Source organism: Capra hircus, chromosome 17 (genome assembly GCF_001704415.2).
Source record: "Capra hircus breed San Clemente chromosome 17, ASM170441v1, whole genome shotgun sequence".
NCBI lineage: Eukaryota > Metazoa > Chordata > Mammalia > Artiodactyla > Bovidae > Capra > Capra hircus.
In genome coordinates, this window is record NC_030824.1 from 54,264,799 (window position 1) to 54,278,146 (window position 13,348).

Sequence of the window (13,348 nt, forward strand, 5' to 3'; positions counted from 1 at the left end):
CTGCCGTCAGAGCTCCCAGGTCTCAGGAAGAGAATAGAGGACCAGGGACTATGAAGGCTCCCCTGCTGGTCCAGTGGTTAAGAAGCAGCCTTCTAATGCAGGGTTGCGGGTTTGATCCCTGGTCGGGGAACTAAGATTCCACATGCTGCAGGGCAACTAAGCCCGCGTGCCACAACTAGGTGAGCCTGCGTAACAACAGCCAGAAAAAAAAGAAAAGGCTTCTTGGCCTTCATCCCTTTTCCTGTTATTCATATATATCTGCCTACCTTTGAATATCGCTGCACACAGGGCCCAGGGCCCAGAATTTAAGAAGAAAATCCACCTATATAAAAAGCATAAATGTATTTTTTTAAAAAATACGCATGATTCACAACAGTAAGCGTGCGTGCTTGCTTAGTGGCTTCAGTCGTGTCCGACTCTTTGGGACCCCATGGACTGCAGCCCGCCAGGCTCCTCTGTTCATGGGATTCTCCAGGCAAGAAAACTGGAGTGGGTTTAAGATAGGCATTCAATAAATGTTAACTTATACTTTTAAAGATTATATTTATATAATTATAAGTTTTATCTCAATTATGTTTTACACAATTAAAACTAAAGAGTCAGAAACGACTGAGTGACTTTCACTTTGGTATTATATATAAATATAACTTTAAAATAATTTAGTTGAAGTCTAGAAGGATATAACCAAAAAGGTTCACAGTGGTTACTTCTGAGCAGGAAGGTTAGAGATTGATCCCTTTTCCCTCATTTTACTTATCTGAACTGATTCCCTTTGTCTGCAGTTAATGTATATTACCAATATGATTATTAAAAATCTCATTAGGAACCACCTGTTGTATAATTGAAACAACTATCATTTTAGTATGTTTATCCCAAATATGAAGACATTGAAAAATATTATGTTTCCTTATGTGAATAGGCTATCTTAGCTTCTATAAACATGCCCAGTATTCTGAAATATTCTTTGCAAAATTACTTTTTTGAAAAACATTATTCTTACAAAAAGACAGTGAAATTTCTTTGGCCAACCTGTGTTTGCTCATTTCAAATCCTTACTGGCTCTAGAGAAAAAGTAACTGAGCGGGTGTTCCTTAAGTTTCAATACATTTGATGGTGTTGCTGTTAGGCTCTTTATCAGAGCATCAACAAAAATAATTTTGTTTGTCAACAAGAAATTTATAGTTTAAATAAATTTCTTTTCCATGCAGGAAAGAAACCCAGTATATCACAACCACTGATGTAGGTGTCAAAATTAAGCAGAGATGAAGGGAATACATTGTCCAGCTGAAGGCTCTCAGAGCCAGAATGGGTTATTTAATTTGACAATAATATGGGATTAGATTCCCCAGATTGGGTCTTCCTAGCTATCCAGCCACGACGATGGTGACAGAAGCAAGAGATTATGGCCGGTAATTAAGAATAACCAGGGGACAGATGACTGAAAATACATCACTGAAAAATCATTGTATTTGGTTTCAGAATGAAGCTGTGATTCATGTGGCGAATCTGTTCTCCTTATTCCAGGAGTAAGCAGTTCAGTCACGTGCAGAGAAATCAGAGACACTGGTCAGTATTCGATTTCTCTCTTTAACACCATAAAGCAAATAATTCACATTAAGGTAATTAGGAGCACAATGCTTTATTTGCTTTCTTATGGATGAGCTTTGACACTGGAAAAGAGCCCAGAGAAACAGTCTGCCTGATGAAAACATCTCTGCTTCTCTAAAACAGATTGTGCACACGTGCCCAGTTGTGTCAGATTCTTTTGTGATCGCACGGACTATAGCCCAACAGGTTTCTCTGTCCATGGGATTTCCCAGGCAAGAGTACTGGAGTGGGTTGCCATTTCCTACTCTACGGGATCTTCCTGACCCAGGGATCGAACTCGTGTCTCCTGCATCTCCTTCATTGGTAGGAGATGTGCTTTACCACTAGGCCCCCTGGGACGCCCCCACAAAAGCCCTGATGGACAGTCAATGAGTAGCTGCAGCCCTCCACCCTGACTCTTCACATGCACCCTTTTCTGCTGACCTGCCCCACTGCCTCCCAGGGGACTTCCCTGTGCCCTAATAACTACTCACCCCTAACACATGCATTGACACCCCCTCAACAGAGCCCAAGTGTTCTGGTACATGCCCTCTTCTGCTTCACAAACAAATCTGGCAAGAGTCCAACACCCCACTCTGGGCATCCTGCCTGCCAACAGACCAAAAATCCCTTTGCTCTGAAAGCAGTGAGCATACTCAACTTCACTGTGTAGGCCATAATAACTCCGAATAATTCCAAGTGATTCCTCCTAATTAAACCCAACGTCACCCACCCTTTGATACAACTGAAATAATTAACTTTAAGCAACGACAGGAAGCCATGGCAGTGATTCCATGAACCACCAGATGAAACAACTCCGTGCATAAAATCAATGGTGCATCTCATCAGTAAATTGCGTACACGATTGGTATGCTGACCTTGATATGCCAAATGAATGTATTCCTATTAAGATGAATGAACATCTATTTTTCTGCATATGAAGATGTGATCCTACTGGAAACTTTAATAACAGGCTTCTTATTATAAAATTACTACATATTCACTGTAAATGTTTGAGAAATATACAAAAGAGGAAGAAAGGGGAAAAAAGAAGTAGAGGGAAGAGAAGGAGGAGGAAAACTCTTAACCTAACCATCCACAGACAATACCGTGAATAGTTTGGTGGCTTTTAAGAATTGAGAATATGATACACTTTCTGATTTTTAGTCTGCCTTTTCCCGCTATGCTACTAACATATTCTGGTTAGTACATAATCCTTACAAAGCTCTGAGAGCAACAGGAGACAACATTTTGCCCTTATCCTGGATCTAGTGGTTCATTCTGCTCTCTCCACTTTAAACACAGCATCTTCCTGCTGCTACACGGCCTGCTCCACAGGTTCCATTCCTTCTGAGTTACCCTCTTTGTCACCAGAGCTTTCTCGGCCACCAAGAAACCAGCCAGAGCACCACACATTTAGCCAAATAACTTATTCCTCAGCCTCCTCACTTGTATTCTATGATCCTTTGATCTCTTCTGGACACAAACTTCAATGACTTGGGTTTTGCATCAGTTTCACAAAGTCTAAATATGCAAGGTTAAAAAAGCTGACCAATCAATCATCAAATGGAGAGTTCTACTGTTGATCTGTTTTAACCATATAGTCATACATTTAAAACTTAACAAAATGTGCTTTCATCAGAAGATTAAGGGTTTTATCCCAAGGCCCAATTTCCTGCATTTCTTTTTTGAATTTATCCTAGTTGCAGTTTGATATTCTCTGCAGTAATTTTTTTCCTAAGGTAAAAGTTTCCACTGAGTATCATCAACTATTCATTAAGAATTTCAGTGGAAATTTTAGATCTATCTGTATCAGCAAAGTAATTTGAAAAGTTGAGGTAATTTACCTGGAAATCTGAGATTTAAAGAATCTGGCTATTTCGGGAAAGTTTACAAGTTAAAAAACATCATCTTTTATCTATGTATTCACATCTTAGAAAGAAATACACAACTTTAACATCTTTAGTGTTCATATTTTTCATTTCTAGTATTCTCTGCTAATTCTTTTAGGTTTCAAAGAAGAAAAGTATTTGATGAAATTTAAAATTTATAACAAAACTTAATTAATATTACAAAACTCTGAATATATGCTTTCTATGTGAAGAAGTAGATCCATCTTAAGTGAGTTATTTGATTATAAGAGGGCAAAAGAAATAATCTAGACATAAAATCTTATTGAAGCTTCCACTGCATCATACATTATTTCAAAATGTATAATATCATACATTTTTTGAGTAATGTTGATATTTATTCACATCGATGCAAAATAAGCTAAGTTGTTATTTAACAGGAACAAATATTGGTGCAGTTTCCTTCCTGGAGAGGGTAGGCACTCAGCTCATGGGACCTAAGGTCAAACAAAGACTGGATAGTCAAGCACCAACTAAGGGTTAGCCTTTATGAATATAAAAATTGCTAAAGGCAAAAGGAGATTAAAAAAATTGTTTCACACTAATTTCACATAAGCAAACAAAGAACTAAAGTGAAAGTTGCTCAGTCGTGTCCGACTCTTTACGACCCTATGGACTCCACAATCCATGGAATTCTCTAGGCCGGAATACTGGAGGGGGTAGTGGTTCCCAAACTAATCCTAAAACTTCAGGACGTAAGCTATCAACATGACATGACTATTTAAGTTTCTGTGAAAATGTGTTAAATCCTTCACTGTACTTGTATTACAATTACATGCTTCTTGCTTCTACACTAGGCCAAGTCAACAGTTATCACCAACAATGACTATAACTAGATCTGAACGAGACTTCACAGTGACTGCTCCATTGAAATTTAAGAAAATACAATCCAGGATTAACAAAACCTTTCGATTTGAAAGCCAGTTCTTGTATCTTCTTCTCATGTCATGCCTAAATAAATCCTCTTGTGACATTTCTTGCCTGAAACTACAATGCATGTCCTCTCCTCCTCAGCTTTGTCTGACACTTTAAAGTTAATTTGTAGGCATTGCATAAAAAATGAGAATCATACTTCCAATCTGAACCTGCTATTAGCTTCCTGCTTTGACGCCAAACATATTCCTCTGCAGTGTATCACCAGCCCAGCGACCCCCTTTCTCTCTCTCTCCCCTTTGCCCTGAAGGCACTTCTGGATTGCTTAACTCGTGCTCTTTGGCTGCTGAAACAGTTGGGACACCTAAGGCCATTTGGACTATCACTCCTCGCTTCCCTTTTTTCTATGGCTAATGCCACTTTCTGGCTTTTTTTCTATGGCTGACTCTCCAGACTTGGTGCTGTCATCAGGGGGACAGAGTCAATTTCAGCTTCGAGCGTCTGGCTGGTAAAGCTGCATTGCCGGGCAATCCTTGTTTCTTCTGTGATCTCTCTTAACCACTTCTTCTCTCTTTTCAGTTTTTTTCTGAGCTGCCTACTGGCTCTGTACATTCAGGCTTCTTTCCTTTATCGCGAAGTGCCTCTTTCTTCTTCTTCCTCTCTCTTCGCGCTCCTTCCGCCTGCGGCGGTCTTCTTCCTGCCGAGTCAGCCTCTCTCTCTCCTGCAGGATGCGCTCTTGGCCTCCTTTGTAATCCTGCTTCCTCTCCTTGTATTCTCTGCCACTCTTATCTTAGGTCTCTCAGGCTTTCATCTCTAAATTCACCCTCAGAACGCTTGGGCAATGTGCAACTCTGCCTGCTGGCTCTTTCAACACTCAGATTCTCTTCGTCCAATTTCTTTTTCATCTCCTTTTTCTGGCTTCTTGAGCAGCTTAATCTTTGGTTCATCCTTTAATTTGTCCCTTTCTGGATCTCTATCTTCTTTCGCTTTTCTATATCTTTCTGTCTTCATTTCTCTTTCCACTTCCTCCTCTCTTCTTCTCCTTGCCTTTTTCTTTCTAAGTCTCACCGTCTCCTTTCTTCTCTCTTTTCTTCTCTCATCCTCTGCTTGCTTTTCAGGAAGCTCAAAAGTGGAGTTGTCTTTTTAGCTATTAGTTTTCTATTTTTTGCTTCTATTGCCTCTAGTAGTGTCTCTGGAGTTGATGTCATTTTCTCATTATCTGCAGCATAGCTCTCCAAAAATTTTCTATATTCTGGATCATCATCGGTAGTCCCAACTTTTGCCGGGATATTCCTGACCTTTATTGTCAAGGAATACATAACCATCAAAACAATCCCTGGACAAAATAATGTTTTCTTGGTTTTTAAAGTTAATGTATGCTCTTGCATACATATGAGGATACAGGCTAGTATCATTAGAAAAAAACTCAAAATAATCATGCTCAGGCATAGGCTGAAGATGTTCCTGAAGCTGCTCTTGGTCAAAGTGGCTGGTAATCTCTGATTTACCACCTGGGGGAGTCAAGAGGGTTACTCACTTCTCCTTAGGCCTATGTTCCTTCTCTCTTTCATGGCTACAGCTTCACTCCTCACCACGGTAGCTCAGCCTAAACCAATATCATACATCATTTTGAAAAATTCTATAATTAAATTATAGAATCTAATAATTCTATGTTTTATTGAAAACACATTTATCTTCATGACAGAGAAAGCTGGCAATAAATCGCTATTATATAAAATTTATTTTAGCTTAGGTCCCATCACTTCATGGCAAATAGATGGGGAAACAGTGGAAACAGTGTCAGACTTTATTTTTCTGGGCTCCAAAAATCACTGCAGATGGTGATTGCAGCCATGAAATTAAAAGACGCTTACTCCTTGGAAGGAAAGTTATGACCAACCTAGACAGCATATTCCTAAGCAGAGACATTACTTTCCCAAAAAAGGTCCGTCTAGTCAAGTCTATGGTTTTTCCAGTGGTCATGTATGGATGTGAGAGTTGGACTGTGAAGAAAGCTGAGCACCGAAGAATTGATGCTTTTGAACTGTGGTGTTGGAGAAGACTCTTGAGAGTCCCTTGGACTGCAAGGAGATCCAGCCAGTCCATTCTAAAGGAGATCAGTCCTGGGTGTTCTTTGGAAGCAATGATGCTGAAGCTGAAACTCCAGTACTTTGGCCACCTCATGCAAAGAGTTGATTCATTAGAAAAGATTCTGATGCTGGGAGGGATTGGGGGCAAAAGGAAAAGGGGACGACAGAGGATGAGATGGCTGGATGGCATCACCGACTCGATGGACATGAGTTTGGGTGAACTCTGGGAGTTGGTGATGGACAGGGAGGCCTGGACTGCTGCAATTCATGGGGTTGCAAAGAGTCGGACACGACTGAGAGACCGAACTGAACTGAGGAGATTCTATGGATTAGGATAGAACACTGTTCGTAATTACTACGGTTACTATGGATAACTTGTCAAATATGTAATAGATGAACCTAGAAAGGAATACAGATATGAAGAGTAAAATATCAGCAGGAGTAGGTGGGGCTTTTGGGCCTTACATTTGTGTTATGTGCTAATGTAAATTATATCAAGATAAAAGAAATCCAAAGGGAAAACAATAGTGCTTCATATCACCGCCTCCACGCTGCTGCAGCACAGATGGACACTTACATAAGACCCCACAGAGATCTGCTGGACTAAATGTTCATCTTTTACGACTGCATAGAGGTTTCATTCGGAGAAGGCAATGGCACCCCACTCCAGTACTCTTGCCTCGAAAATCCCATGGATGGAGGAGCCTGGTTGGTTGCAGTCCATGGGGTTGCAGAGTTGGACACGACTGAGCGACTTCACTTTGACTTTTCACTTTCAGGCATTGGAGAAGGAAATGGCAACCCACTCCAGTGTTCTTGCCTGGAGAATCCCAGGGACACAGGAGCATAGTGGGCTGCCGTCTATGGGGTCGCACAGAGTCGGACACGACTGAAGTGACTTAGCAGCAGCAGCATCAGATATTCTTTCCATACCATTTCAGAAAATAAATTTTGAGCTAGTGAGCCATCTGCTCACACTGTGGGGATAAATCAAATAGAAAAAGGAACTCACTAACACTATTTCCTCATTTCATATGGTAGCAAATGAAATGTCTTTAAAATAATCAGACCAGTGGCATACACTATTTTAAATTTAGCCCAGTATGATTCACAATAAACAAAATGCAATACGACTCTTCCTGAAGATGGGAGACGTAAGCACAACACACATTAGTGAGAAAATGCCACTGTAAAGGAAATCTGACTTGTCTTAGAGAAAATTAAGTACAGCATACAAAATGTGATATAGTGTATTAAAGAAAAATGTCAATAAATTCTTACTATAGCTTCAAAGAAATGCTGGCAAATGTAGGCTTACTTGGCCTAGACAGCACAGTGGCCACTACATGTGAAAAAATTCAAGAAATAAAAGATTCATAAAAATATAACACAAAGTATTTTATCATATTTTAAATGAATCATTAGCTAGTCTGCTTATTTAAGCTTATTCCACTTACATACAAAAGGATCTGAATTAAGCAGGTTCTACTTCAATTGATAAACAAACCACATTTCAAAAGTAAAGAAAACATCTCCCCAAAGTATGTAGAGATTTTAAAATTTATTGAAGCATATAAGAAAAAAGGCTCAATCAGATAACTATGAGCTGCAGAACTGTTATAAGTGGATGAAATACTTTTATGAAATCACCTGTAGCTGAGTTATCTTTTGACGTCTTAAGTTTGGAAGGTTTGGGAGACTAATTTTTATACTAGAGTAGAAAAACAAGTCTTTTTAAAGTGAACAAAGAAAATGGAATATATTATACACAAAGTAAAGTAAGCTATAAAAAGGAAGTAAGAAAAACTGTAATAAAATATTGGTTTCGAATGCATGGGATGATGAGTTTTCCTTTTGAGTTTTTGATGTAAAATTGATATTGTTTTAAGTTTCTTTGTATTATAAAAGAAATAAACACACATATGCACATGGTAAACATGTATATCAAACACCTGGGGTGCAAAATCACCCATAATATTACACTTAGAAGCAGTACCTTTCAACAGTATGGAATCCAGCCAGCTAACCTTGACCCCACACATTCTTTAGATAGCTGAGATTCTACTGTGTAGGCAATTTTGTTTTTTGTTTTTTTTTTTACGGATAATGTTATATTTGTGTTTTAAAAATATTTGTAAAGAATATGAATAACATTCATTCACAAATTTATACAGAGGCATTGTATTAAATGAGTCATGAGCAAATTAGCTTATTTATAGTGTATTTTACTTACTTACAAAAGCATCTGAATTATGTAGATGCTATCTCAATTGATATAAACCAATTTTAAAACTGAACGAACTGTCTCCCAAAAGGACATAGATTTTAAGTTCTACTCACGGACACAACGTTTGTTTAATCATTTCCCTTTCTGTCCTTACAGTTATGTGTGTATGTGTTCAGTCATGTCTGACTCTTTGTGACCCCATGGACTGCAGCCAGCCAGGCTCCTCTATCCATGGAATTTTCCAGGCAAGAATGCTGGAATGGGTTCCCATTTCCTTCTCCAGGGGATCTTCCTGATTCAGGGATCGAATCTATATCTCCTGCATTGGAGGTGGATTCTTTACTGCTGAGCCACCTGAGAAGACCAAACGAAGGCAAACAGGTCTGTACATAATGCACAATTATTTCTTTATGATAGAGTCTCAAAAGTTAAATTTTTAAGGTCAATAATATACATTATTTTTAAAGTTCTAAATGAAAATAAGCAAACTGCTTTTCTAAAAGATTGTGCCACCTTATATTTCCAGAAGTTACAGGTCAAAGTGATGGTTTAGAGCTGACATTGTTTTTAGTTCTTCAAGAAGGACCTGCCCAAACTGGGCTTACGCATAAAAACAAACTGATTACTTCATTTCCTTCTCCAGAGGATCTTCCCAACCCAGGGATCCAACCCAGGTCTCCCTCACTGCAGGCAGACACTTTACCATCTCACCCCCCCGGGGAGCCTTAAAACATGCTAAGTACAAGTTATGCTGGACCCCAACACAAAAATAAAGACAGTCTTCTTTCCTTCACAGATTTTCCAGACCCTCACAGTTTAGAATGTGTATGCACTCCTGTGCGTGCACGCGTATCCGTTTATGATGGCCGGGGTGGTGGGCTAACGGCAAAAACTGAGTAGCCAAGAGTCACCCACTTTATTTTACTTGACGGCTTTGATTTAGCCCCTCTTGCTTACTGAACTATAAAAGCCATTCTATAATGAATCCATGACAGACAGTCCAAAGCAACTGATTGGTGACTCCATAAACAGATTTAATCAAAGTTAAAAAGCAGATGGCCTCAATGAAACCAAACAACTTCAACATTGTTTTTTTTTTACTTTGTAAGTTCTACTTAATAATCATAAAATCCATATTGAACATTTGCTGTGTGTCAGATACTATTCTAAGCACTTAGCATACTTAAACAAATTTAGAGCTGGCAATACCCCTATGAGTTAAGAACCTATCAATTCCCTCATTTTATATCTGAGAAAACCAAGGCCCCATTGCTAATAAGTGGCAGAGGTGGGATTTCAATCTTTATGCACCAAATAAGGAAATGCACAGTAGGTGTGCTTACTATAAGGTAAAGACTTGGAAAACATTAACCAGTCCTGGCTATGTGTGTTTCTGTTTTGGCCTACAGGTTGTGACTACTGTGAGGTCAAGGGTTATGACTAGAATGTCTTTATGTGGCTTTCCTCCAATTAGTTACAGTTCTATTATATTCACATAAAAATACAAAGACACAAAAGACAAAAACAGAAAGTAGTAATGTGGAGAGTAGACAGTCTCTCTCCAGGATTATTTGCCAAATTAAAGGCAAAGCGGAGGGACTTCCCTGGTCCAGTGGTTAAGACTTTGCACTTTCAATGCAGGGGTGCCAGGTTGATCCCTAGTCGGGGAACTAATATCCCACATGCCTCATGGTGTGGCCAAAAAAACTGTTTTTAATTTAAAAAAATATGTTCAGTTGCTCAGTCGTGTCTGACTCTTTGCAACCCCTCTTTGCAACTCTAGCTCACCAGTCTCTTCTATCCATGGGATTTTCCAGGCAAGAAAACTGGAGTGGACTGCCATTTCCTCCTCTGGGGTCGGGGGAGAAATATATATATATATATATGTATATATATATATATATATATATATACACACATACATATATATATTTAAATAAATATAGATAAATGCTTGTAAGATTTTTTTTTTTCAAAAAAGGTTTAACAAAGATAAACGAAGTCAGGGCAGAGGCTTTGACACTGTGATGAGGCTTTATAAGCTATATATTTAATAGCCTGACAGTTTTAAGTAAGTTCTCTGTATATCACAGGGCTCAATGTCTCCAAATCAACATGCTTCTCTAGTTTCAGCATTGAATGAATGCACTTGGGTTACTTTGACCTAAGGTGTTGGGGAAGCCACAGGCTTGACACTAATGTGAGAGGCAGAGACAAGGGGGAAAAAAATGCCAGAGAGAAATATATGACATAAAGGAATTCCTTGAGAGTATCTATATCTGAATGCTTCTGACCCCTCTCAAAATAGAAAAACACTATTTTAAAATATTGAAACACAAATAGTTCCTAGAATTGATTATAGGGAAAAAAAAGCTCCCTGTTTGTAATATATTTCAAGTTTGCTATGCCAGTGGCTATTAGGTAACCATTAAGAGATGCCTCCTAAAGAAAAGGGAACCCTCTTGCACTGTTGGTGGGAACGTAAATTGGTGCAGCCTCTAGGGAGAACAATACGGAGATTCCTTAAAAAACTAGGAATAAAACTATCATATGACTGAACAATTCCACCACTGGGCATATAACCTAAGGAAACCATAATTGAAAAAGACACATGTGCCCCAGTGTTCTTTGCAGCACTATTTACAATAGCTAGGACATGGAAGCAACCTAGATGTCCACTGACAGATGAATGGACAAAGGAGTTGTGGTGCATATACACAATGGAATATTACTCGGCCATAAAAAGGAACACATTTGAATCGGTTCTAATGAGGTGGATGAACCTAGAGCCTATTATACAAAGTGAAGTAAGTCAGAAAGAGAAAAACAAATATCAGATATTAACACATAGATATGGAGTCTAGAAAGACTGTATGATGAACCTATTTGCAGGGCAGCAATGGCGATGAAGGGCAATGGAAACTAGTGGACACTGTAGGGGAAGCAGAGAGTTGGACGAACTGAGAGAGTAGCCCTGAAACAGATGTAAAACAGATAGCCAGTGGGAATTTGCTGTATGACTTCATGACACAGGGAGCTCAAACCTGGAGCTCTGTGACAACCTACAGCGATAAGACAGGGTGGGAGGTGGGAGGGACACTCAAGACGGAGGGAACATATGTATTAATATACCTATGGCTGACTCATGTTGACATATGGCAGAAACCAACACAACACTGTAAGGCAATTAGCCTCCAATAAAAAGCAAATTAATTAATAATAAAAAATAAAGAAACAGAAGAAAGATTAAAAAAAAGATGCCTCCTAGGAACTTAAGACTCCGAGCTCCCAATGCAAAGGGGCCTGGGTTCAATCCCCGGTCAGAGAACTAGCTCCCACATGCTGCAACTAAGAGTTCACATCCCACAACTAAAGATTCCACATGCTACAAGGATCAAAGATCCCATGTGCCACAACTAAGACCCAGACCAGCCAAATAAATAAATATTTTTCTTTAAAAGAGATGCCTCCTCATGAAAGGCAAACTTTCAAGAGTAAGGGCGTATACGCTCTAAGAAGAAATTCATTATAATTCCCACTTAAGAAAGACTAGACTCAGCAATTTCATAATATTTCTCAAGAGGTCAAACACTGGAAAAACTGACCTTGATATCCTTAAGTCCACTGTGGTATTAGAGCAATATTCACTCCAACTGTCTATCAAATGCCAATTCTTTCAACACATACGCCCTCCATCTAACCACACAAAGCCATGCAACCTACATAGATCTCCCAAATAGAGATGGTGTATCACTAGCATATCCATCTCTATCTGAATGTTGACACTGGCTGCAATCCAGGATCTTCATATAGTAACTTCAGAAAAGGCTTGCTTTCCTGAAGCTGCTCGTGATGAAATAACACACTGCAGGCATTCTCTCTGCATGGGTAGTCTGATCTTCCCCATCTCTTCCTTGTGATTAACTTCTAAGCCTTCTCACTGCTATTTGATTCATCGGATCCAAGGGTGTTCAATTTGGAAAGGAATGAATCAGCATGAACTTCCTCCTCCTACTGTTAAATTATTTCTCCTTATGACCCTTCTCCTCTGGATGTAGGAAGATTAGAGCAAGGTGCAACTATTAAAGGCTATCATTTGTTCAGTGTGTGTAAAAATATCAATCCATTCCCCAGTAATTTGAGTACTCTACAAATTACACTATACATTTCAGAAATGGGTGTCTCCAAATCTGCAAGTCAGTTAATTCTTTGCAGCAATATCAATGCTTCCCTTTCAAGGAGAAGGCATCAAAAGAGACCCTCAAATTGTGAACAAGTCAAGAGCAATTCAGACACTGAAGCTTAATCTAAAAAAGATACCGATGCCAACTTTATGGAACACTTAGTTAATCTGCACTTCTAAAATGTTTTAGACACAAATACATCTTGATACTAAAACACTTATCCACATCAAGAACTCACATTAAAATTTTTTAAATTTTAAATAAAGCATACTGTTCCAAAGCTTCCTAAGCAGAGGGTTAGAGCACTTTAAGTTAGCATTGTGCTATGACAGTCTCTGCAACTAAAAGGTGTCCATAGATTTTTACTTCCTGACAGGCAGGGTTGACGGCCCAACTCAGCCCTGAAGCAGCTATAGCAGGCAGACAGTCACCTTTCAGCTTCCCATAAAATAATGGAAGCAAAATCTCTGAAGAGGG

General features: G+C 39.0%; 1 protein-coding gene and 1 pseudogene across 1 annotated transcript in view; both read right to left on the reverse strand.

Annotated features, from left to right (window-relative positions):
• The window catches only part of RNF150 (ring finger protein 150), a 283,775-nt gene that overhangs the window by 201,377 nt on the left and 69,050 nt on the right, over positions 1–13,348 (reverse strand). The gene's annotated exons all lie outside the window — the stretch shown is intronic.
• On the reverse strand, positions 4,464–6,080 carry LOC106503016 (annotated as a pseudogene).